The sequence below is a fragment of the Solenopsis invicta genome, chromosome 4, assembly GCF_016802725.1.
Source record: "Solenopsis invicta isolate M01_SB chromosome 4, UNIL_Sinv_3.0, whole genome shotgun sequence".
Lineage (NCBI taxonomy): Eukaryota > Metazoa > Arthropoda > Insecta > Hymenoptera > Formicidae > Solenopsis > Solenopsis invicta.
Window position 1 is genome coordinate 8,500,529 of NC_052667.1, and position 24,903 is coordinate 8,525,431.

Below are 24,903 nucleotides of genomic sequence, written 5' to 3' on the forward strand. Positions count from 1 at the left end.
TATCATTTTACAATATTTTAGAAAACTTTTAGACGTTTTAAGTAAATTTAAAAGTATTTTAAAATTTATATATGTAAAAATTTTTAAGAAAAAATGTAAACTTTCTTTATATTTTTAAAAAGTTTTCTAATTTGTATAAAAATTTTAAGAAAAATTATTTTCCGAAGGATGGATATGACATTTTGATGAAATATAAACAAACCACAATTTTCAAATAACTAGACCTTTCCCCCAATTTAATTACTTTCATTTTGATTGAGATTATCAGACAAATTTAATTGCATGCATTTTGATTCCGGTCACACTGAACAAAATTTGATTCCATTTATTGGAAATCTGACAAATTTAATAAGTATCTATTTGCGAAAATGAACGAATCAGAATTCTTATAAGAATTATCAAATTCTTGAATTAATTTTTATGTTGATGAGATAAAAATTATAGCGTTAAAATATATTTTTTATTTACTTTCGTTTTTGAATTCAATTTTGGAAACTTGCAACAGTAATCATTTTGTTAGAAATTTGGTAAAAGTCTTATAATGCAGCTTTTTATTTTATTCTACATATTTTATAGTAGGAAAAATATTTTGTTAAAATCACTTAGTTAAAATGTACTAAACAAAACTATTTAGTTAATATAAACAAATGTTTAGTTAACATGAACATATTTTTTTGTTTACACACGTTTTGTAAAAGAAACTAAATTTTGATATGTAAAACAAAATAAAAAGTTTAGTGCGTTCAGCAAAAACTGTTGGTATTTTTAACAGTAATAAACTTTTATTTTGTATAATAAAAAATGTAGTTGTTTCTGCGAATTACATGTAAAAAATATTTGTTTATATTAACTAAACAGTTTTTGTTCAGTACATCTTAAATAAATTAATTGTGACAACCAAACATTTTTCCTAGTGGTGTAGTTTTGTCTTATGAGAAATATGTAGAACGCCACCATTTGATGGCAATGTAATATACTAAAAGTTTCGTAGGTCCAATCAAAAAGTGTTAAACAAATCTTTATAATTATCGCACCTATATAAATGTTCTGATTGCACATTAAAGTATTTGATTGTAATGACCAGAAATTGTCTTTACATTCACCATTTAATTAACTAAACGTAGTTTGTTAATTAAGCCGTGATTATTTTTTTCTCGTGTTTACCCGCTTTGCCACAAAGTTATTCATTTTTACAGTAAAAACAGTTCGATCCTCGTCAGTATGTGTACATATGTTAGCGACGTCCGCGATTGGAGGATCTCGTTACATCGAAGCTCCAGTATTGAAATAGATCCCTTCCATTAGGTTCGATTTCGCAATACGCAAATCTGTCGGGTTCGACGACGTATGCACGAAGCGAACGAAAACGTCCGGTGACCCAGGTATTCGACTTTCGCATGCTCTTATTGCGTGGATTTATTTATAGTTTTACTAAAAACGTACTCTTCGCCGCGATTACCATAGGCTACTCCCATACCCGTATGGTCACCACCAAGTACACGGCTCCATTTCTATAATTAAACTGCACGCGCGTGCGGTCATTTTGCGATAAAGTTCGCGAAACGCGAGCGTGCACCAATGCCGATAAATCGTTCGGGACAATGGAAGCGGGAGAACGAATAAAAACGCGAAACGGCGTTACGCGCCGCGCGCAGAGTCGCGGCGACTACAACTTTAATTGGCGTCGCGCGCGGGAAAAGAAGCGCGTTTTATTCCTCGCTCAATTAAGTATGGCACTCCCAAATATACATGTGTAGAGTCGTGCTCATTATAGTTGCGACACTTTTTCTTCGATGGTTTTTAGAATGTAGACTCGCTCACCGAGCGGCGAACGTAATTGGTTGGATCCACAGGTAAGAACCAATTACGTTCACCGCTCGATGAGCGAGTCTACATTTCAAAAATTCCATCGGGGAAAAAGTGTCGCAACTGTAATGAACACGACTGCACATGGCGGCGGATAAGACTCTCTGCGGCAACTTAACAACGCGCGAACCGCGACGTTGGGATTTTCGACGTTATTACTCGTGCATTGTACAAATACACGCGCGCGCATGGCGAGCACGTGCCCAATTTGAAGACGCGAGGGAGAAAAGGTGCGGGCGCATTCGTGCAGCTGAATGCATTTGATACGTCATATCGGAATAACAACATGGCCTAGAACGTGATGCAATTCGCCGGCCGCCCGACAAGCGCACGATTGGCTTCTCCAACGGGGCTCGATTATTCGCGGCAAGTTTGTCAGCCGAATTTATTGCGTCGTAATTCCGCTTCCTGTAAGTTTGCACGACCCCATGTCTCGCAACACGCGACAGGCGTTTGTTTTTTTTTTCTTTTTTTCTTTGAGAGCCATGTGAATAATCCATTATTCATGTAGAATAGAAATGTGAGAATCAGATTCTTTTGACGCCGAGATCGCCGAGTCGAATCGGATTTCACTTCCCTATTCGATTTCGAATTGAATCGAATTAAGTAGACTCGTTGAGACATAACTTGTAATTATCAATATAATTATTATTAGATTAAATATTAAGGATTGACTGGTAACTCTAGTTAAAAAGTCGAAAATTAAAACTTTCAACTTAATTTAGCTAATTTTGAATTAACTGATTTTTAATTTCAACATAGTTTTTTAAAGTATATAAACTTTATTAGTTTTTTTTAGTAAATTAAAAATTTATGTAAAAAAAAGTATGTTTTAAAAATAATATTCCCGCATAAAAAACAATATTTCGTTATTAATACTGCTTTAATCTATTTTGGTGTAATCTAACTTAAAAAAAACTACATTTTAATTTAATATAAATAAAATACTTTTTAAAATTAAATCAATTTAATTTAAGTTAATTAATTTAATCCCAATGGGTGAGTCTTAAAATTAATTTTTAACAAAGTTGGTTTTTTATTCATGTTAATATCAGAGTGAGGTAAGTTAATTTTTTAAATCTAAATTAAAGTAATGTTAATGGCTTATAAAATTTAAGCCGTTAAAAATTAGCATTATATACAGAAAAAAATTTAGTATCAAATCAACAATTCATTGTTTCATATATAAGCAACAATATAAAATGTTCTTGGAAAAATTTATAACGTTAAACAGATATAATTTGCTTACATGAAGAGAAAAATTTTCTTCATGTAAGTAAATTATGTCTGTTTAAGATTATAAATTCTTCCAAGAAAATTTTATATTTTTACTTATATATGAAACAATAAATTGTTAATTTGACATTAATTTTTTTTCTGCGTAAAATTGATTTTATAAGCTATTAATTTTAATATAGTTTAGATAAAAAAATATTGTCTACTCTGATGTTAATACTGTATAAATACAAAGAATTAAAAAAAAAATAATATTAATTATGTAATATAAAGTTATTTTAAATGTGATTTTATAAGATTGTCACTATAATGGTTCGAAGTAATCATAGTTTTGTATTTGAAATTTTTGGATAATTTGGATTCGAATCATAGAGATTCAAATCGGAATCGAATCAAATCTTGTCCGATTCGATTATATACGTATTTGAACAGTTGGCACGTTTCTAATACAGAAATTCTTACACGGCTCATAAAACTGCGAAATTTCGATTAAAATACGCATTGCCCTCATTACCATAGAATTCATTTAGTTAAACTCGCAATTAATTGAATCGCGCTAGATTACAATTCTGCATTGATTAAACGCCAAATTGGCATTGTACGGTACAAAACAATATTCGATATAGCTCTTCGGAGTTAATTACTCCGCAATTAATGCCACAGCGGCTTTTAATAGCGTCTTTGAGATGCGGACGATACGAGGGGAGGGTAGCGGGACTGCGCGATGATTTAACGGGCTGTGCGTAACGGTGCAATTAGGTGGCTGCATCTCAAGAAACGGCGCGTCTGGCCATTCCGCTCTCACATTCTTATTATCTCTCATCTCGCCTCGGCAAAGCCAGACGTACCGCAGACGTGAGATTTCTTTCTCTTTCCGAGTAATCGTCGGTAATTACGCCCGCGCGCCGCGCGCGAGTCTAACGCGGCGAGATTGGCGTAAAACGAAGCTCGGGAATTATTTGCGTCGCTCATCCACGAACGCCTTCTCCAGATTGCGCAGTTGTAGTGGAATTTAAGCGCGAGACAAGTCTCGCGATCTCGTTCATTGAAATAAATTGTATCGACGAGAGAGGGAAAGGCTTTGTTTTGCAAGAAAAAAGAGAAGAAAAAAAAACGAGAGAAACTGTGAAACGTTGTCTCCGTTCGAGAAACGGCTAATTGTCAATTGCACTTTCTGCCGTCATGGCGCGGGCATTTTATCACGGAAACGTGATAAATACGTTTCAAGATTACAGAGTTTTCAAATTTTCAATCTGTTTGCTTCGTGACAGGCAAAGTAACGTCTACGTTTCATTCTCAATTGCAAGCGGTGAACTTGTAATAATGTACATTCACGCGTTCATTGTTCTTACTTTCATCAAAGGAGGCCGAGCGCCTCGGAAGTGCAGCGAGGCGCTCCATTGTGTTTTACCGCGCCCATGATAAACATTTGCTTAAATTAAATTCAACAATTTAATGACGGCTTTCACATCTCGTCTCATCAATTACAATTTTAGGAAAAGAACGAATGAGATAATGGCTTTATCATTAGTTACGCGTTAATCGCCACCGCTGAAAATCGCTATTATATTTTGCGAAAGAAAGCTAGGAAGCCAGAACGCCGCGCGACTAACTTCCAGCAGTGTGCCGCGATAAATTAATGGGCATTGGAGTGGCATGCAAAATTTGATTAATATTTCTCGAAGAAACGTCAACGTCACTCGCAATACGGACGATTAATTGAGCAATTCTATGGGGGGAGGGAAAGTTACGCTTTAAAAGTATCAGTATCGAAAAGACCTCTCTCTCTCTCTCTCTCTCTCTCTCTCTCTCTCTTGGCATTTTTCGCTCAGAAAGGAATCGATTTCAAGGAACGTTTCTCAGGTGGTTTTGCGGAACGGAGATATACACGGAGCGTGAGACTAAAGAAATAGGATTGAATTGTTTTGACAGCCCTTTTGACGTTTGCCGAAATGTAATACGCGCTGCACCGTTTCGCCCCGGCTACGGTTCGCGCTTGTATCGCGCTTGTATGCGTCTGTTGCATTATTGAGGTGGCACGATAAGGCAGAATCTACTTAGCGTTGAACTCGATAGCGCGAGCGAACAAACTGTACGGGCGACGACGCCGGTGTGACCTGAGCAAAAGAGAAAGAGAGGGAGAGAAAGAGAGAAAGAGAGAGTGCACTCACCGTTGTCTGCGGGAAAGGACTCCGGCAGAGGTAATCACGGATGATCCGTGGTCCGTCTCTACGCGAGGAGGACCAATGCAGCACTGACAGTTCCACCGTCCCTCTCTGATTCATCCTGCGACTCCCTCTCCGTCCTTCTCCCTCCTCCCTGGCTGGCGTGAAGAGAGTAAGAAGGCGACGGTGAGTAAACGAGAAGGGTTCATGAACCCAAGAGGGAACGCTGGAGGGAGGAAGTGTCAGGTGAACGTGGTGCGTCCTGCTAGAAATGACGACGTTCGGACAGGTCGGATCGCGTGGTCCCTTCGCCGGATGGTGCCCTTGGATGAGCTTCAAAGATGTAATAAAGTTTCTTCATGATAAAGTGATTTATCGACGTGATGGATCATCCGGAGATGATAGACTGGTTGGTCATGCTTGATAAATTGAGGTCTTAACAGGCATTTTGTAGAGTGTACCAACAAAAGGTTACAATTGGTGGTAGTCGAGATTACGGAACAAATGAGTATTAAATTATATCATAAAATTGTCATTCTGTAAGCTAAATAAGCATTCTTTATTTAAAAAAAGGTACGAGACTAACATAAGGCCAACAATGAGCAGAATGAGGTGTACAAATACCATTTGCTTATTAAGATTTTACAATCTAATATAGTATAAAAATAAAATTACATAAATAATAGTTGTGAATCAGTAATTTTTTTAATTAAAAAGAATAGTCAAGTGAATAAGGATCTGTCCTTCATTTCGAAGCTAGAATGTTACTTATAAGATTCCATGTTGAATAGTAGGCCAAGAACAGATCACAGAAGGCACAAGTAAGTCACAGTATTTTATTTTTATAATTTTACACAATCTCTTTCGATTATGACAATAGCATATCCATTTTTATCGTTTGACCATATTCATCTTGACTCATCACTTTTATATTTTTGACAACTTTTTAAACGACAACTTTTATTATCTTTGATTTAACCCATTTTTTTTTTGCTTAAGAATAAAACTTATTTTTGAACGATTCATTTGAACGAGTCAACTATTTACTTGACTTCTTTACTTTTTATTTTTAATATAAAAAATCTCTAAAACATTTATGTTATATTGTAATGGCTTTGATTTTGTATTATATTATAAAATCACTATTTTAACATTCACAATGTATATTTAAACTGTTATTTGTATTTCTTTGTATTTTTTACCAAATTCTGTCTATTAATAACTTTCTTATTGTTTCAAACTATCATGTTTCGTTTTTGTAATAAATTTATTTTTTTGGTGCTGATGACGACTCTGTGTTAGTCAAAATGTTTATTTATTTATATTAATATCTGTTAAATTGTGATATTTTATTGAATAAATGTTATTTGTACCATGTGTTATTTTACTCGTTGTTGTTTTTATTGGTTTCATATTGCATTGCATAATATACAAGCCTATTTATTTTTACTTATTTCAAACAAGTAAATTTTATTCAATTAATATACGCACCATTAGTGTTAATAATTTTAAATTACGTATATCAATTTTGAAAAGTTCGCCTCTTTTTAAAGTGGATTCTCGTTTAAAAATGATTTGGATCTTCTCGAGGCTTATTTTCCAGATTCAAATCCCCAGAATGAAATTTTTCGAACCACCGAAGAGTCCTTTCGCTAACAGAGCTCTGCAGAGGCCGACGTAATGTATCTACCTGCCTCAGCTGCACTGCGTTCCAGTTTCAATTCATATAAGAATAATATTCGCTATTCCTTCGTGGAGAGAAACTAGTATTTTCTCTCTTGGAAAAAATTAATAGCAATAAAAATAGCCCGTCAAAGAAGATTGAAGAGCGCGGAACTTATAAATTATTATTGCACAACCGGAAACAGACTCCCTAACAACTTTCCTATCAACAAACGACATTCAATTGTCAATTAGTCAAATTTCACGTGACACACTCTCATATGTAGGATCCTTTTTACGTTGATTGCAGTTTGATGAGTATACAGAAGTGATTCAGGTATTTCGTAGCAATTCGTACGCCGGCAAGAAATAATCGTTGGGTCATGTGCGATAGGGGAAAGAAGATGATATTACGTAAGCCCGTGATGCACGAAATTCCAATATCTTCCGTGCTTAATTGCGCTACGATGCAGCGATAATTAGTAGAGCTATTGTATTAAGAAAACTGTACAGTTGTTTATACACTCGACACCAAAATTAAAAGATCATCTACGGTTACTCTTCAAAAAAGCCATTTTTGTTTCAACGTTGAATAACTCAGTGAAAAAGAATCGTACAACACGCAACAAATACGCAAATTAAAGATAAAGATTCGCGCTTTCGAATGCCGTTTACCACATTTGTGTGCAATTTTCATTTCGTGAAGCCGTGGAGCTTTGCAAAGTTTGTAAAAAATTTTGAGATTTCACGCATCCCCATTTGAATCCGCGTAACTTCGAAAACAATCCGTAAATTGTTTAACGAATTAACAATCTCGAAACTAGAGATTTCAAGCTTTAAAATGCTTTTCTGAACATTTCTTTACGATTATTTTTGACAAAGCTACACTCTCTTGCCTTCCGCCTATTTTTGGGAGTCAGAATAGGTGATCCTTTAATTTTGGTGTCGAGTGTATTTGGAATCAGCGTATGTGTCGATTTATTTAGTTCAATCTGTCTCGCGGAGCTGCGGTACCCTCCGGTTTGTCTCCTAAGCGATATACGATTTACCAAGCAGCAGCGTGCGCCATCGTGCATTTGCATTTGAGACTTTCCACGTAAATATATTTAAATATGTACTACCTGTTTTTACCACCTTCGCAAAATGGAAGGCTAAATTTCGTCGAGTAGCGTGATCAGCGGCGTGTGCTGCTATATTTACCGGTGTCCAGGACCGTAATCGATTTTGTTCGACCTACAGGCCGGAGTGGCGCGCGCTCGCACTCCTACGAGCGCGCGAGTCATTATCGAATGCGTCTGATCGCTTATGATAATGGCGTTTCAATATTCAGTAGATGAGTAAGCGGCTAAGTTATCGAGTAGCTTCTAATTCGAATTCTCCGTTCGTACACCCACCATCGTTGCCTGAGGGCCAATATCGAGGGCAATAATATTATTGCTTTCGTCTCCCGGCCGCGCACAGGAGATACCCCACCCAGTGGCGCGTTAACGAGCGTAAAGTCCGATCGCCCGATAAGGTCATTTCTACGCTGTTTTATTATTCGATATTGCAAGAACGACGCAGGCTAGGGCGACGTTCTCCGGCGACGGATCGAAGATTAATCCCCCGGTCTCTGCGTTTAATTTCGCGTTGCGGTCTTCGGAGCCGTGGTATCCGTCATTAGAAATAAGGTCGCGAACTCTATATACGGGGCAACGTTACGTATCCACCGTGTTCACGGGGCCGAGGGATGGCGGGTGGCGGGTCTAACCGCGAGATCTACAGATGGTGCGGCGCGGCGGCGTCTCGATTCTGCCTAAACGGGGACCCCGGTTTACCCACCGTAAGCTGCTGCCGCTCTGCACAGAAGCACATTAATTCTATTCCCTTTAATTAACGGCTCTGTGCCGCGCCAGCTTAGGGACCTTTTCAAGGATAACGCGCGCTCGCGCGCGGATTTCCTCTATCGCACGACATCCGCGCTGCGACCGCGTCAGCCATGACAACTTCCGCGTAATGCGTCGATCGTTTGGCCTCATGTTCCCGTCTCAGTAACAATCAACGAGGAGAAAATCGCCCCGTCGATCTCGTTTCGCTTACGAATGAGCGCAAAGGTGGATTAAAGCGGGGGGCTGGATCGTAAAATATATGAATTGGTAGTTTGAATGTAGAACGCGAGATTTAGGGTGGTCTCAGGGCTTGTTAATACCTTTCAACAGCCGTCAAATGGATAAATTAATAGCCGTATGCACTTGCTCACTTCTCGCGTACCTGTCAAAAGGGAGAATTTCCGCTAATGCAGAAGCTGAAAGGACCATCTCATGATTACAACATTTTTGCCTTCGAGACCGTTCTCGCCCGCCTTTTGCTCAAATACGCTTTGCGCGAACGAACTTTCTCGCAAAGTAAACCCCTCGAAGGTTGGAGGCGGGAGAGACAAAACCGCCGCAAAAGTTTTCTTGAAAAAGGTGTAATTTAACTCTTTCGCGGCAAGTGCATGAATTGTCAACGGGAATACAGAAACTTGGTGGATTTCTTTCGGAAGAGACACGCGAATTCGATTTCCCGCAGACAATCACGCTCTCGAAAGTTTTTCATACAACTTATTTATTAAATCTCAATTAACTTTTGTGTTTTCTCTCTTTTCTCGCGAAAGACGCATTCGCACGAGAAGCGTGAGCTACGCGAAACGAATCACGGTTATTTCCACGCTCGCTTGTCGCTTATGACATGTTATACCGATATCTTCCGTGGGTGGTAGGAAACGCGTGACTCATTTTCTTTTTGTTCACCGTGTTACATAAATGTTACATCATGCTTCCAAGCGATCTTTTCTGTTCTGATTCGTACAACATATTGTTTGCGTCGTATTATTGCAACTTGCATTTATTTCAACTTTATTAAATTTTAATTAATTTTTAATTACAAATAACTTATTTATAATATTTATTATAGCAGCGATTGCTAAAATTACTATTTATTACAAATAGACCGACAGAAAATGAATAATACAAAGAATAAAAAAAAACAAGATTATTCGTGATAGAGCAAAAAAGAACGCAGAATAAATTTTACAAACGAAAAGTTAATTCTTTATTATTAATTTGAGACGTTTATGATGTCGTGACAACGAAATTTTGGAGAAAATTATTTTAAACTTTTTATTTATTAAATTTCTTTCTGATATATCTCCTCTCTTTCCATTTACCTACATATTACTTTATGTATGGATTGTACCTTCTGTTTTGTTTCTAAATTCAAGAATCGTTATCTCTACCTTTTTAAGGAAGAAGGAGGAAGTATAAATATGTTGGATGATTTTTGTTAAATTTAATATACATAGCATATTTCAAATATGTTAATTTAACATAAATGAACGTGTTAGAAAATAACAAAAAAATTAATTTAATTAATATAAAAAAATGTAATATCCTTATACGATTTGAAAATAAATTTTGAAAATAAATTTAGCATTTTTCCAATAATATGAACATTTGTAATATGTTGGCACATTTTATTTATTTATTTTAAAAAAGTAACGTTTTAAAATTATATTATTTTGACATCGTTCCTTGTTCATTTGATATAAAGTATATTGTTATTTGAACAATAAGCAACGTTGAATATTAATTTAACGCAAAACTTCAAATAACATAATCACTCGTTGAATTAAATTTGGATAATGTTAAAAAAGTTCAACACAAAAATTATAACAAATACCAGTTTTAACATATATTTCTAAAATATTTTCTCTTGTGTATATATTACTTAAAGCGTTAACGGTACCGACTCCCATATCAGCTTAATTCAATACAAAGAAATTAATAATGCATTAATTTTAGGATAATGGAAGCGAATAAACTTTGGCTTTCACTAGTTGCTACGTTACAATTGATTCGATACCTCCGAACTACCCCATTCGACGTGCCAATAATGGCCCGCGAGTGGTCCAATTTCGGCAGTTCTGGCCGCTGGTTCGAGCCAAGTCGATCGACAAAGGTTCGAGGCATTCCGTGCCCCGACTTCGTTTGGTCGAGATCGAATAACGGGCGACGTGACTGTCAAGATTGCTTCCTTCGCGAGATGAAAACTGGAGAAATAGGGATAAGCGCGTGTCGTCGCTCGTGCGAATAAAATCCGTAGAAGGAGGAGTAAAGGAATTCAAATCGCTTTTGTCGACGATATCATACGGCCCGAAATGCCTATCGCGAACCGATTTCGATCCTGCCGGTTTCGGGAACGTGCGGAACGTGACTCGACGGAGGGCGGCGACGCCCCTCGTCTCCAAAATAACATTGCTCGAAGAGAATAAATCTAAGCGTGTTTTCCCTCCCTCATTTACTATCTAAATAAGATCACGAACCCTAGACCTTAAACGTGAATTTTATTTCACAATTCATTCTCACGAACAAAATTTCATCGGAAATTATTTAGTAATTTAGTAGCGCACGGAATTGGATCAATGTATTTAAGAAGGTTTGCTCTTTTTTTTTTGTTAAACTAATTTATTCTTATTGAGGTGTGCATGGCAAAGCGTTACTCATCTTTATCGTACAAGAAGAATTTCTTGCGTTTCTTCACGGTTCTTCATCAAGAATTCAGATGGCGGTACCTGGAAATGTCTGATCTAATATGTCTTTTGCTACTTTGCTCTTATATTTAATAACGTCCCTTTATCTTTGCCTTCGGCAAATGTTATGCGGGTAATTAAAAAAGAAACAATTTTCTCCGTCACATTTTTATTTCCCCGTTTTGAAATATATGTTTCGATTTTGCACAGAAAGTTTTATAAATTAATACTTTTATTGTTGTTAATGTTATCGTATTTTGCTTTATAATGGTCCTATCGGATATTGAAGTACGTATATGTGCGTGAAGTATTAAAAACTGAAAAATGGTGCCATTTTTTAAATATCTTTTTATGTTATTAATCCTTTTATTATTATATTTCACTTTATATTTATTATCGCTTTTATATCTTATTTATTTTAACATGTTCATATTAATTACGTAACAGAGATTTTCCAAATGCATATCATTTAAGTTATTTCGTATTATATTTCCCATTTGATACTGATTTGTACGCAAATAAACGTTGGCAAGTGTAGTTTGATGTTTCAGGTAATCTCGCAGTAAGCAAAAAAAAAAACATTGAAGCAACATTTAGAAATGTTGATTCCATATACGTATTTTTCGAACGTTTTAAAATAATATTGTATAAACATTTAAAAATGATTATTTCACATTTGATTTTTTCCATAGTTGAAATGTTTCAGAAATATTATCTTCAAATCATCGTCAAAATTATTTGTTTATATTGATGTTGTGTGCAATGTTAAATATAATATATTGGAAAACGAGATATGCTATTGAATATTGTTACAATAACATAAAAGTAATGATTCTATAATTACTGAGCTATTAGTATAGTTTAATCATAATGTTTTTGAAAATATCGAACTTAAGTTAAAATTATTTTAACTTATAAGTTAAAATAATTAAAAATGTCAAAAATCGTTAACTTATTATATAACTTAATACTTATTTCATTAATTTATTAATAAAAAGATTAAATATTTAATAAAAGATAAATAACGATAATAAAAGATAAGAAATAAAATTGGCTGGATTTTATTTTTGCACGGTTGACTTATTTATTTATATCGATGATTAATTTTACTATTATTGTTTATCCGTCTTACATTAATATCATTTACGGTATTAGTAAAATTTGTGATGATAAAATTTAGGAAACTTGAAAGATCTTAAAATAATATCGATTTAAACTTTATAGTAATATTAAATATACAATTGACGTAAAATATTCTCAATGCAATAAACCCTATTTTATGAAAAATAAAAATGTAGTATAAAAATTCAGTATAAAATTTCACGGTTATTATCATATAAATTTATCAAAAGTGGTAGTGGTTCGCCGAGTAAACGCGCAGCGTGATACTGTCCCATGTATTATACGCGGGCCGATGAGTCGCAAGCACCTGAGATTATCGGATCTCAATAAACTCGAGTTTGAATATTTTCAATCGATAGTTTGTGTTTTATTTATATAATATATTAAATATTATTTATAGAAATGTTGCGAAATATTATTCTGTAAATTGGAATCAGTGTATTATTCACTGAAAGGCAGTGAATAGTCTGTTTACAGCGATATACTTCTAACTATTTCATTCAGTGATATGTGCACTGTTTTTCAGTGAGAATACATTGATTCAGTCAGTGAGAGTACTGCCTTCTTAATCAGAATCACTGAAAAATAGTGAATAGTCGCTGATGACACAGTTATAAGTATAACACTACAAATCAGTAAAATTTTACTGATTCAGATTTGGAGAGTACATAATGGGTCGAGCAGAAACAGGGGTGGCAATATGACCCACTATAAGAATACATTTAAATAATAAGTTTTAATTAAAAAGCACAGTGGTTTGTCATAAAATTATACATTTATTCAGAATAAAGAATAAATATTGCAGAACATGTGCAAATATACATATACGTAACTCTTTCGAATGTAGATTCAGACAATAGTACTGAAAATCTATAATATACTTTCTAAATCTAATTCAGTGGAATTTTACTATGGATTTGCAGTGCTATACTTATAACTGTGTCATCAGTGACTATTCACTATTTTTCACTATTTTATAGTGATTCTGATTAGGAAGGGGGTATTCTCACTTACCGAACCGGTGTATATTTTCAAAATCCATGTTATTATATTTATTTTGCACATTCGAACTGTTTACAGCCGAATAAACAATTAAATAATAAGAACACACTTGATTGTACATACATTCGTATGATAATACAATCAAGTTTAAAAGAATGAGAAGGTATGTGCAATTAAATATGTAATTAAAGTGTTCCTTGAAAATGTTTCATAATGTTTAAAAGCAAAAATACCTTACAACACATATCGACAATTGTATATTGGCACGTTAGCTTTACTATATAAAAGCAGGTTACTAAACAAGTGATTCTATCAATAGTTGCTAGAATTTGTCACTTAATAATAGAGATAATACGAATGGCCGTAATACCTACACCTCATAACATCACATTTCCATCTATTTATTTTTGCAAGAATTTAGATTAAACATTTTTTTAGCATTAACGTCATTATTAAGAATATTATTATTAAGATTTTAGTAATTGCTGTCAGTACTGAAAATTTATAGTATATAATATGTAATGCTTAAGATGCAATGTAAATTATTCAATACTGGGCTATCAGAATGCAATCCAAGATATAAAGTATTGTATCAAAATATTTCAATCCGATCGCACGATTAGCGCGCGAAAAAAAGTAACAACCGTTACCAACAGAAAGTCACGAAAATGATAATGGCATTACAAGTACGCGTTAGTTTTTAATCCTGGTTTTTTTTTTTTAGCGAAGTATTAATACATTATTATTTTTTATTTTCTTTTAAAGGTAATTTTATTCAGATAAAAAATTAACATCAGTTGTATTTTATTTTTTGAGGTATTGTTAGCACGTACACCCAAGGACTTTGATTCTGTCCATGGGGAAATTTTCCAAACTGAGAAGTCGCTATCTTTCTATATACTTACAGTTCATGATTAACGTAACGACCAATAAGCTCTAGTCGTTTCATTAATCATAAACTGCGAGTATGTAGAAAGTGGTGACTTCTCAGTTTGGAAAATTTCCCCATGGACAGAATCAAAGTCCTTGGGTGTACAAGAGACGAAGGAAATCTGCTAAGTTTCCGTCTGTATTACTCATTTCTCATTTGTTTTATACTTTCGTCACTAAATGTTACTTGTATTAATTAAAAATATGAGAAGTATAAAAAATATCTTTCTCCGAGGTGGAGGGGGGGGGGGGGGGAGAGAAATTCTAGTGATGTTATTATAGGTAATATTAAATTGATTTTTAATTCAATTCTGTGGTATTGCTTTTCTAATTTATTTCAAAAGCTGTGTTTGTATCCGAAAGTAACGGTGTAATTCGAAAGAATTGGAAACCGAGTATAAAATCACAAATGAAGCAATATATTTCAGTACCAAGATCTTTCTATTATCGTATGACCTTTCATCTTTTTAAAAATATAAGACATTGATGAGACATTCGTTTTACGCGATTGGCACGCGTTCTATAACTTTCCCCTATCTAGTTGACAAAAACTTCTTCATAATCAATAACATTCTCTAAATCTAGTAAGCTATCACGTCACATCGATATCTTGCGTCGAAGGTCGTAAATTCTCTCAAAACTCGACAACTTCGTTGAAACGATGATGGCTGTCGCAAGGAGCGAATCGTATTTTAGAGATTTAGGTCAACACCGCGAGAATGGACGCGATACATTGGGTTGCTCTTTTACTAGATTCTAATGCCGTCATCGGGGGCGGCATCGTACGTGATCGTCGAAACAGGTCGGGAATTATAGTTTCCATTACCTCGCGGCTCAACGACGGATAGAAATTAACAGGCTGCCGCGCGGATGTAAACGTAAGTTAACCAATTATATGGCCGTGACCGACCGCGCTCAGGGAAAATGGTTTTAAGCACGTTTCTCGCTTTTTTTTTTCACAGCATTCTCCGCGAAAGCTTCCAATGCGAAAAATACTCGCGCCCCGTGTGTCGGCTGTAAATTCGTTATCAAGCTCGACCGTCTGCTCGCTCATCGCAACATTAAAAAAAAATTTTTGTACGATCGAACACTTCATTTCACACAGCAGCCACGCAGTGCGGCGAATTATGAATGGAAATATTAGAAATTTTGAAATTATACGCGCAACAAATGACAACGTTAATTGTGAAAAATAAAAGAATAGCGAAGTTTATCGATGAATGAAATAATTTGTAATATCAGTTATTATTTTCTTTTTTTTTGCAGTTGCGAAACAAGTACAATGCTTTCAAAGCAGTTTTATTATTCAGCTCTTAAACACGAAACGCTGTTTTTAGGGAAATTTACAGGGAAATTTCTGTGCCGCAGAGAGATTTCTATAAGCATTGTGTCGAAACATAATGGAGCATGACCGAGCATAATTGAGTAATTTTCGCCGCAAACACGGATCCTTATATAAATAATAGCACGTTATAATTGTAATAGCAGAATATTCCTACTAATAATATTTATTGTGAACATTCTATGTTCTAATAGTACAGAAATGTTCGTAATAAATAAAGTGAAGCGTGAAAGAAGATGGAATATCCAACCACGAACATTTCTTTGCGAATTTTTCCCCCAAGAACACATTGCATTGAGATACAAAGATCTCTCTTTGAAGAATTTCCGATTACAAAATCCGACCAATTTTTCTTCCCGGCGCGCCACGCCTGCGTGATCTCAGTTTCTAATTTAAATTATTACGTCTCCCGGAGCGACAATAGATATATTTATCTTGATTAAAATTTGTTGCGCAGATTGAGATGGCTTCTGAAGCACAAGTTCTGCGACGCGCGGAATTCGGGAACTTTGCGCGAGAAAGCGGTGCATCTATTTCGGTTTCCGCTGTAAATTCCGTCTTTCTCTTCTCCTCCCCCTTTCAACTTTCTCTCTCTCTCTCTCTCGGCGCTATTTCTCTCTAAAGTTGGTTCATTCTTCCCTCGCTACTTCTTCCTTTCCTCAGTATCTCTACTTCTTTCACAAGCGCGATTCTTTTCTCTTCCATTTCAATTTGCGCTGCTTTTTAACAGATCTGTCTCTTTCTCCGCGTTTGTTCTTTCGTTTACGCCATTTTTCGTTACTTCCGTGTCCGTGGAGTCGAGGTTGGCCATCTTAATCAGATTTTATTCCCCCAAAAAGAGGAGGACGGGAGAAATAGTTAATGTGCATAAAGAAGGATCTTTCCCGAGATAGTCTTTCTAATTATCCGGCACCCTTTCCGAGTTCGCGTTTATCGCACCTCACTTTTCGGTAGATACTTATCGTTTCTCGATTTCCTAAGTGTTCGCCCTTCTCGTCCCATACGCAGAAAATAGTGCAGCTACAAGTGAAACCGTTAATCTTGCAGTAAAAGCGGGTAAAACTTTCGTGAAGATAGGTACCGTGGATTCCGAGACATTCGCCACTTAACTGCTCCCTGCGTTACAAAGCATTTAACGTATATTTCAATATAATTGAATGGTTTTTTTACAAAAGATCAAAAAAATCCTTTTTTGATAAAAATTAGGGTCATGGCGTCAAATCATTCAGTAGCATTATTTCGTGAACAATTTTATTTTGACGCGAATCAAACAGAAAACTGAAAATATAAATAGGTAGTAAACACTTTTCAACAAGAAACCTAAACAAATCCAGAGTTTTTAATTTTTTTTTTAATGGATTTTTTAAAATATTAATCTAAAGGCCTAACTACATGAAGAGAAATAAAAAAGAATATTCCGGTTAGAAGCAACTAAAATTTTATAAGTAAAAAATGAATACTTATTATATTTTAAATAATATTTTGTTTCTTACCTTTTATCGTTATTAATGTGATAAAAAAAGATAAATATAACGTTGTAGGATAAATAGGTAATATATATAACTCCCGCCAGAATAAAAAAGAAGTACAAATGTTCATACTTTTTTTTTTAAATGAGCCTTTAAAGTATTAATTAAAAAGTTTACAATATTTTTTTGTATATCTGTTATATGTTCGAAGGGAAACCATATTTATACAATAAACGGTTTGAAGATGAGAAGTTTTTCTGTTTTCTACGATAAAAGTTCAATTTTTTGAACTTATTTTGATTGGTTTTTATAAAAAGTCCTTTCATTATGTATTACAACTTTTACGTTACACATAACTTTTATGCTATGAAAATGTCATTAATTACTTGTACACAGTAAAAAACATTTTTTATTTGGGTTAAAACCGATCCTTGTTAAAATTTTTCTATCGAATTTTCAACATATCCGAGTGTTAAATTAATAACGTGATTGTATTATTTAAATATTTTGCGTTTTTATATTTAACACTTTTAGTGTCAAAATAATATAATTTACATAAAAGAAATACTATTATGGGTTTAACATGTAATTTCTAAAAGAAATGAATAAAATGCACGTGTCATCATGTTATAAGTATTAATTTTACTAAAGAAATATGCTTCCATAATTTGTTTCCCAATTATATTAATGTTACATTTTCTATTTATTAATTTTTTACATAACATTTGTATTACTTTTTAACATTAATTTTGTGTTAAAGTAAGTTAATCATTAACTTGTGTGTTAAATTTAACATAAAATTCTTCGTTTTTTAATAATATATGGATTTCCTTTTTTTGCTAATAAACAAGATTTATTAATGAAAGAAGGAAATCCATATATACTTAAAAATTAAATAATTTTATGTTAAATTTAACACATAATTTAATGATTAACTTATTTTAACACAAAATAAATGTTAGAAAGTAATACAAGTGTTGTGTAAAAAATCAACACATTCTATGTATTTTTTTCTTAATACTAAAAAAATGTATAGAATGTTTCTCGCAAAGGATTTTTATCGATAATTATTCGCACACTGGAATGAACAAACGAGCTTTCGCTCAAATGTATATCTATCTATGTTTCTCATGCTTATCCGGTTACATTTTTGTAATTACGATGTTCGAGAATCAGAAAGGCCCCGCACAATTTTCTAGCGCAGAAAATTCGAAATACCAGAGAAACCTTTGTGCTCGTATAATATCGTTTGATCAGCTCGCAATCATAAATGAATGCGGCAACACTCTTATATATCCATAGATTGCGTTTTGAGATGAAAAATGTGCGATGTATTGAAGATAAGCGAATCACCGCGGGAAAATGAACGGGATTTGTCGTCGTCGAAGGCGTGCATTTTATTAACTCGATGTTGAGACGTGTGCGCGACCTACGTTTCTCCGTCGTAAATATTTGCGAATCGCAAGCTGCAAAGCAGGCTTTCGAGAGGAGAAAATTGCAGTTGTTTGGTAGCCGACATACCACGGAAGCCTTTGTGTTGCGCGCCTTCATCGCGATTACATTCTTGCGTCTATAACGCGCTCGCTTCTCGAAAATTACCAGCTACGGAACAAATGGAAGATCGCGGTCACATAAAAACGGTTCTAGCACGAGAGAATTAACATCGCGGTTATCCGCACTTTCCCTAATTCAACCCCTCAACTGCAAACTAGCTGCGTATGGTCCAACGAGGATTGAGACATTTGCGGTTAAAGAATATAAGTGAAATTAATAGCGAGTGATGGATTAAGAGATTTCTCTAACTAATCTCTATTTATAATATTGACAATGTTCTAATTAATTCTTACAGAGGTATATTTTTTTTCTTTACGGATTTTTATTAATATTTGTATTTATATATTTTTGAGAATATGTAAAATATATAATATATAAAATTTTAGAAAATTAAAATATGGTGAACTTAATATGACTGATAAATATTTATAATATTAATAATTATTTTGTTACTAAACTTGTGGTTTGGAAGCTTTATTTAATAATTTATTATAAATTTGAGATCAAGTTTGAAAAATTTTAAATAATGGATAATATGACACTTAAATAAATTGTTAAAGAATTAATAATTTTACTTTAAATAATTCCTTTTTTTAGCGTTATTCGAAATCATACACACAACAATACAACTTTATAAAGATTTTAATAATTAACAATTGTTTTTTATATTTTTTTTATTTTTAATTTTTAATTGTACTTTAAATATCTGTTATTACTTTTTCACATATATAAAATTTTGAATAAAACATTTTAAAAATGATTTAAAATGCAATTTGGAAAAAAATTCGTTTGTCTTCAATATATACAATATATATATATATATATATATATATATATATATATATATATATATATATATATATATATATATACAAGAAAACGTTACATATTGAACAATAACATTCAATTCTTTCATTCTTTTTAAATTTAAAACATTTTTTTGCACCATTTGTTTATAATGATTGGTGATTAAAGAATGACCGAAAAATTTGATATAAATTAAAATTTTAAAAGAAACTTATATGCCATGATGGATACGCCATTTTGGCCTGAGAGTTTACAGGAGTGAATTAAATCAGTGACAAAACACAAAAATATAAAATCTTACATAACTATAGAAGAAAATTGAAAGATGTTTGATGAATTTTATGCTATACATTTTGCACTTTTTACTTCTCTTTATAAATCCATTACACGTAGAAAGTTTTAGTTGTAACCGTAAGGCCGTAGTTGTAAAATTTAAAATGATATTGTCAAACGTACATATGAAATCTGATGCTATCCATCTATTTTAAAACAATAACGTATTCTATCTCTATAGCAATATTCTAATTTCTTTGCATTTTCTCTTTCAGTGATAAGTTTTGTTTGAAGCTTAGAGATGGCTAGGTTATGTGATAGCTAGTGTGATCTTAAACTCTGGTTGAACATTTCCCTAGCAAGAAACGTCACCGTAATGTTGCACCGTGATGTCGTTGTAACACATCATATTGCAACATCATGGTGATATTTTTTGCTATAGGGGATAGTGACCAATACTGACCCAACGTTAACTATAATCTTCCAATTTCATGGAAATCTTGGGACTAAAATTACGGTCTTGTAATTGTGTTTAAGTTGTCATTAGTTGTCATATGACTTAACCATCTCTACACTTGAAAATGAAATTTATTGCTGAAAGAGAAGGTGCAAAGAGGTCAGAATATACGCTATTTTTTTCAAATCTAAAGCTACCTGTTCCTGTCAAAACAAGTTGTGTGAATCTAAAGCCACCCATATGCTCTCACCAAAACCAGTTTTGTGAATCTAAGACCACCCACAGGCTTTTAGCAAAATCGGTTTTGTAAATCTAAAGCCACCCGTAGGCTTTTGGCAAAATTGGTTTTGTGAATTTAAAGCCACCCGCAGGCTTTCGGCAAAACTGGTTTTGCAAATCTAAGATCACCTGCAGGTTTTCAGCAAACCGGTTTTGTAAATCTAAAGTCACCAGCAGGCTTTCGGCAAAACTGGTTTTGTGAATCTAAGACCATCTGCAGGCTTCCAACAAAACCGGTTTTGTAAATCCAAAGCCACTTATAGACTTTCAGCAAAATTGATTTTGTGAATCTAAAGCCACCTGCAGGTTTCCAACAAAATCGGTTTTGTAAATCTAAAGCCATCCTCATGCTCTCGTCATTTAATTTATTATATTATTACTAGTTTCAGTTTATGATTGTGTTTCAAAATTGTGCTCGCAGTTTAGTGGTAGAATAAAACTTTATCAAAAAGGTAAAAGGATCCCAAAGTGTGTGTGTGTGTGTGTGTGTGAGTGTGTGTGTGTGTGTGCGTGTGCGTGTGCGTGTGTGTGTGCGTGTGTGTGTGTGTGTGTGTGTGTGTGTGTGTGTGTGTGTGTGTGTGTGTATGTATGTGTGTCTCTAAGAAAAGACCAAAAAAACCAAAGTTGTAAAATAATTTTTCTAAAAAAAAACAAGTAATATCACAAACTTGTTTGATCTAACTCAATTCAAATAGCAAGCATTTTAAAAAAATATATATAAAATATTTAAATGGTAATAATTAGAAAGAGCATATATATTTTTTTTTCATTGAAATATAATTGTGCAACGTATGCCGTAGTGACCTCAGCGAGGTAACAGCACAAAATGAAAAAATTGAATTCAAATAAAAGTGTGTGTAACTTATAAGCCAATAAACGAGTAAAAATACGATGTCGCTAAAATGTATTTATTTATAATATTACAATATTGAACACAACGGAACCTTTTGACCTCACTTGGTTCTCATCAACCGTCTAATCAGACATACATCTAATAAAATCGACAATCTTTACAATTACTTATATATCGTTGAAATCATGATGAACTGGTCCATTACGCACGCTATTTTTTTCAAATTACAAAAAGTTCTCTAATATATGATAAGTTGACATAAGACAATAAATAAATGATAATAAAAGCAGAAGAAATATATATGTGATAACATGAAGATCGAATTCAAGCGGATCAGTAAAAGATTGTTATAACGAACGTCAGTTGATAAAATGAACTAGTTCCTCGTTTTCTCCCGAGAATGTAATTAAATCTTGAAATATTATTCAATAATTTTGAAATGTCCTAGTTTTTATCTTTAAAATAAAAGTCCTGTTCTTTCTCAAAATATCTGCTATCTTGAATGAGTGTACTGCGTAAGTCCGGAAATTTATTATTATGAATGTCGATGTACAAAACGACGTTCACGGCGCAAATTAGTTTTAAGTTACCTACAACAACAGCGAAAATTCGTTATTTAAAAGTATGATTATTTAAAATCTGAATGAGCAGAGTGGTGTTCTCCTATTTGTGTGATTATACTTAGGCGATTACGTCCAAATTATTATTGAAGCATTATTAATATTATTATTAAAAATATGTTTTATAAAATATTGGATTTATTCGCGATAAATCTTTTTTTCAAAAAGAAACAATCTTTTTTAGTATTTTTACATATTTAAGATTAAAGAAAACACGAGCACATGAAAAGTTTTCAATAAATTATAAACTAAAGTGTGCTTTATATTTGTGTAAATTTACAGCTTTGAAATTTTAAAATTAATTTGAAAAAAATTACGTTTTTTTATTCTAATTTCTTTATAACTGAAAGCATATTCAGGCACATCGTTTCATTAATTAAAATATCGCTAAAAATGATATTAGTTTAGGTTTTCCGAAGTTTAAATTACATATAAATGCGTATCAGTAGTAAAATATCAAAGAGATTAAACAGATTGAAGAGAGAAGAATGAGATGCTCCACTGTCCCTGAGAGGATTAAACGTGGAAATAACAAATCCTCGCTGCATTTTTATCTCATTTGTCTCGATAATCTCAAAGCAGAAGCTTCTCCGTAATAAAAACTTAATAATTTGTAATTAAAACACTGCGCCAACGATCACGTCGCCACAGCCTTTCACATAGCATTCGGGCACTCGCCTTTATTGGCCCCGGCGGATTTTTTGGAGCGTCATTGTGATATCGACGATAACGTTTATAACGAATCCCGCGGTCATCGCGCGTATCTGTTCACCGCTTCGATGCTTCCAAATATGTTTCGAAATTACCGACAACGGGTGTTCGGGAGATTCTTCCCGAGCTTTCAGCCGAGAAAATTGCAGCCGACGAAACATCGCGCGCAGAGTTTTTTTTTTTTTGTATTCGCGCTGCGATATTTCGTTTCATCGCGCTCTTCGGCGGAGTCGCTTGCACGCGCGCGCTCGCTTCCAACGTCCGTGCGCGAAAACAAGCGAATTACTCGCGCAAAGCGTGCAGCTTGTTTAACGTCGACTCGTCGAAAGCAATCTGCGGCCCGTTGCTCCGCGAGATTTAATTTCCCTTAAACGATAACGTTCTTTTTTTTTTCGCCCACGCAAATACTCGGTACATCTCGTTTGGAGCCACGGTAATTACGCGGCGCACGTCCGCGCAAATTTCTCGCGAGTAGTACGCAACTGGATATCGATTATGTATTTATCTCTCAGAAGGCGGGACTGCGGAAATGCGTTCGTTGATGCGACCACGAATATTTGAGCTCGACCCACGCCCACTCGAAATAGTTTGATCTATTCAGACAGTCCGAAGGAGACTCAGCTAGGGCGGGCCGGTCCTCCATTCAGAAGTCGGAACTATTGGAAAACTGCTCGAACCTAATTGAGTATTCGATTTGGTCCCCGATCGACAAATCGGCAGTTCGCGTTTGCAAACGCGCGAGCTATACCCCGTGCATACCCGCGCCATCGATTAATCGAGTTATTAACTTTGCTCGGGGGGGAAGAAATGACGATGCGATGCACCCGATGCACCGCATGAAGGTACTGCAGTACGGGATGTTCTAGAACCACCGGATGTTCTTTTCATTGAAGATCCTTCGACGGTGGCATCCTCCACTCGCGCGCGTATTTGGAACCAATATTTTCTCGATAAAAATATCATGGCGCCAGTAATCTCTTGAACCAACCTTCACTTAAACTATTTTCAGTCTGGATGATATTGATCACGATGTCACTGCTGGATTTCACAAATACAAACGTCCCGTTGAGAATTGACTTCTAAAATGCAACAAGATGAATTTACTATTGATAATATAAGCACACGCAATTTATATTAGATCAAACGAGATAAATATTCGAATGGCGTTGTCAAGACAGGAATTGTTAAATATCTATGAGGCTGGATGGAATGGTTAGAAACGGAATACCTTCGGGCGAACAATTCGGAAGCGCAGAACGTGAATGATTGTAAGGATTTATAAGGATAATCTTTAACGAAAATAGCGGCTCAAGTATATTGTTTTGAGGAGGCATGTGTAGGGTAAGGTTGTCAAAATCGCAGCACTTTTGACATAAAGGCTTTTAACTATGAAATTATAAGGAATATTTTTAATTTTCTTACGTCTATAATAAAGTACAGCATTTCTCTTTTCATATTTGTTCTCTTTCAGAATTTTGTGTATCGTTATAAATTTTTAAATGACGATTTTCAAGAAGCCTTCCAATAGTGAGTATTTAAGTAACCGGTTGCCTAAATTGCATCACAGGTAATATTACTCTTCCTGGGGTAAAACGACACTTTTTCTTTCTTCTTGAGCAAAAATGCGTTAGATAAGCATAATTTTATTAATATTGATGGTAAATACCGTAAACTAAATATAATTTCCATCAATGTTATTATTTCAATAATTTTTTAATAATATTACGATAACATTGCTACATTACGGCAATACTGTTACAATGTACGCTCTGTATGATTATTATATTTGATTTTATATATGTAATCATGATCAAAGCAATAGTGCGATTTAGGAGACTAATTGTAAGACTAATTGGTGCGATTCAGGAGGCTAAAGCATTTTATAAAACTTTATTTATTTAATTTGCATGTAAGAACGCAAAGATATTTGCATTTTTGTTAATCTAATTTCAATAATATTGTGATTATTACAAATTGTCAAAATTTAGATTATTTATTTTATCTTT

General features: G+C 34.1%; 2 protein-coding genes across 2 annotated transcripts in view; one reads left to right on the plus strand and one right to left on the minus strand.

Annotated features, from left to right (window-relative positions):
- Positions 1 to 5,419, minus strand: part of LOC105196285 — a 52,024-nt gene extending 46,605 nt beyond the window's left edge. Inside the window, exon 1 of the mRNA XM_011162107.3 lies at positions 5,274 to 5,419. The gene's annotated coding sequence lies outside the window, so the exon portion shown is untranslated. The remainder of the gene's footprint in view (positions 1 to 5,273) is intronic.
- LOC105196291 (neurexin-3) overlaps positions 1 to 24,903 on the plus strand; it is a 502,597-nt gene that overhangs the window by 49,304 nt on the left and 428,390 nt on the right. The window lies entirely within an intron of this gene.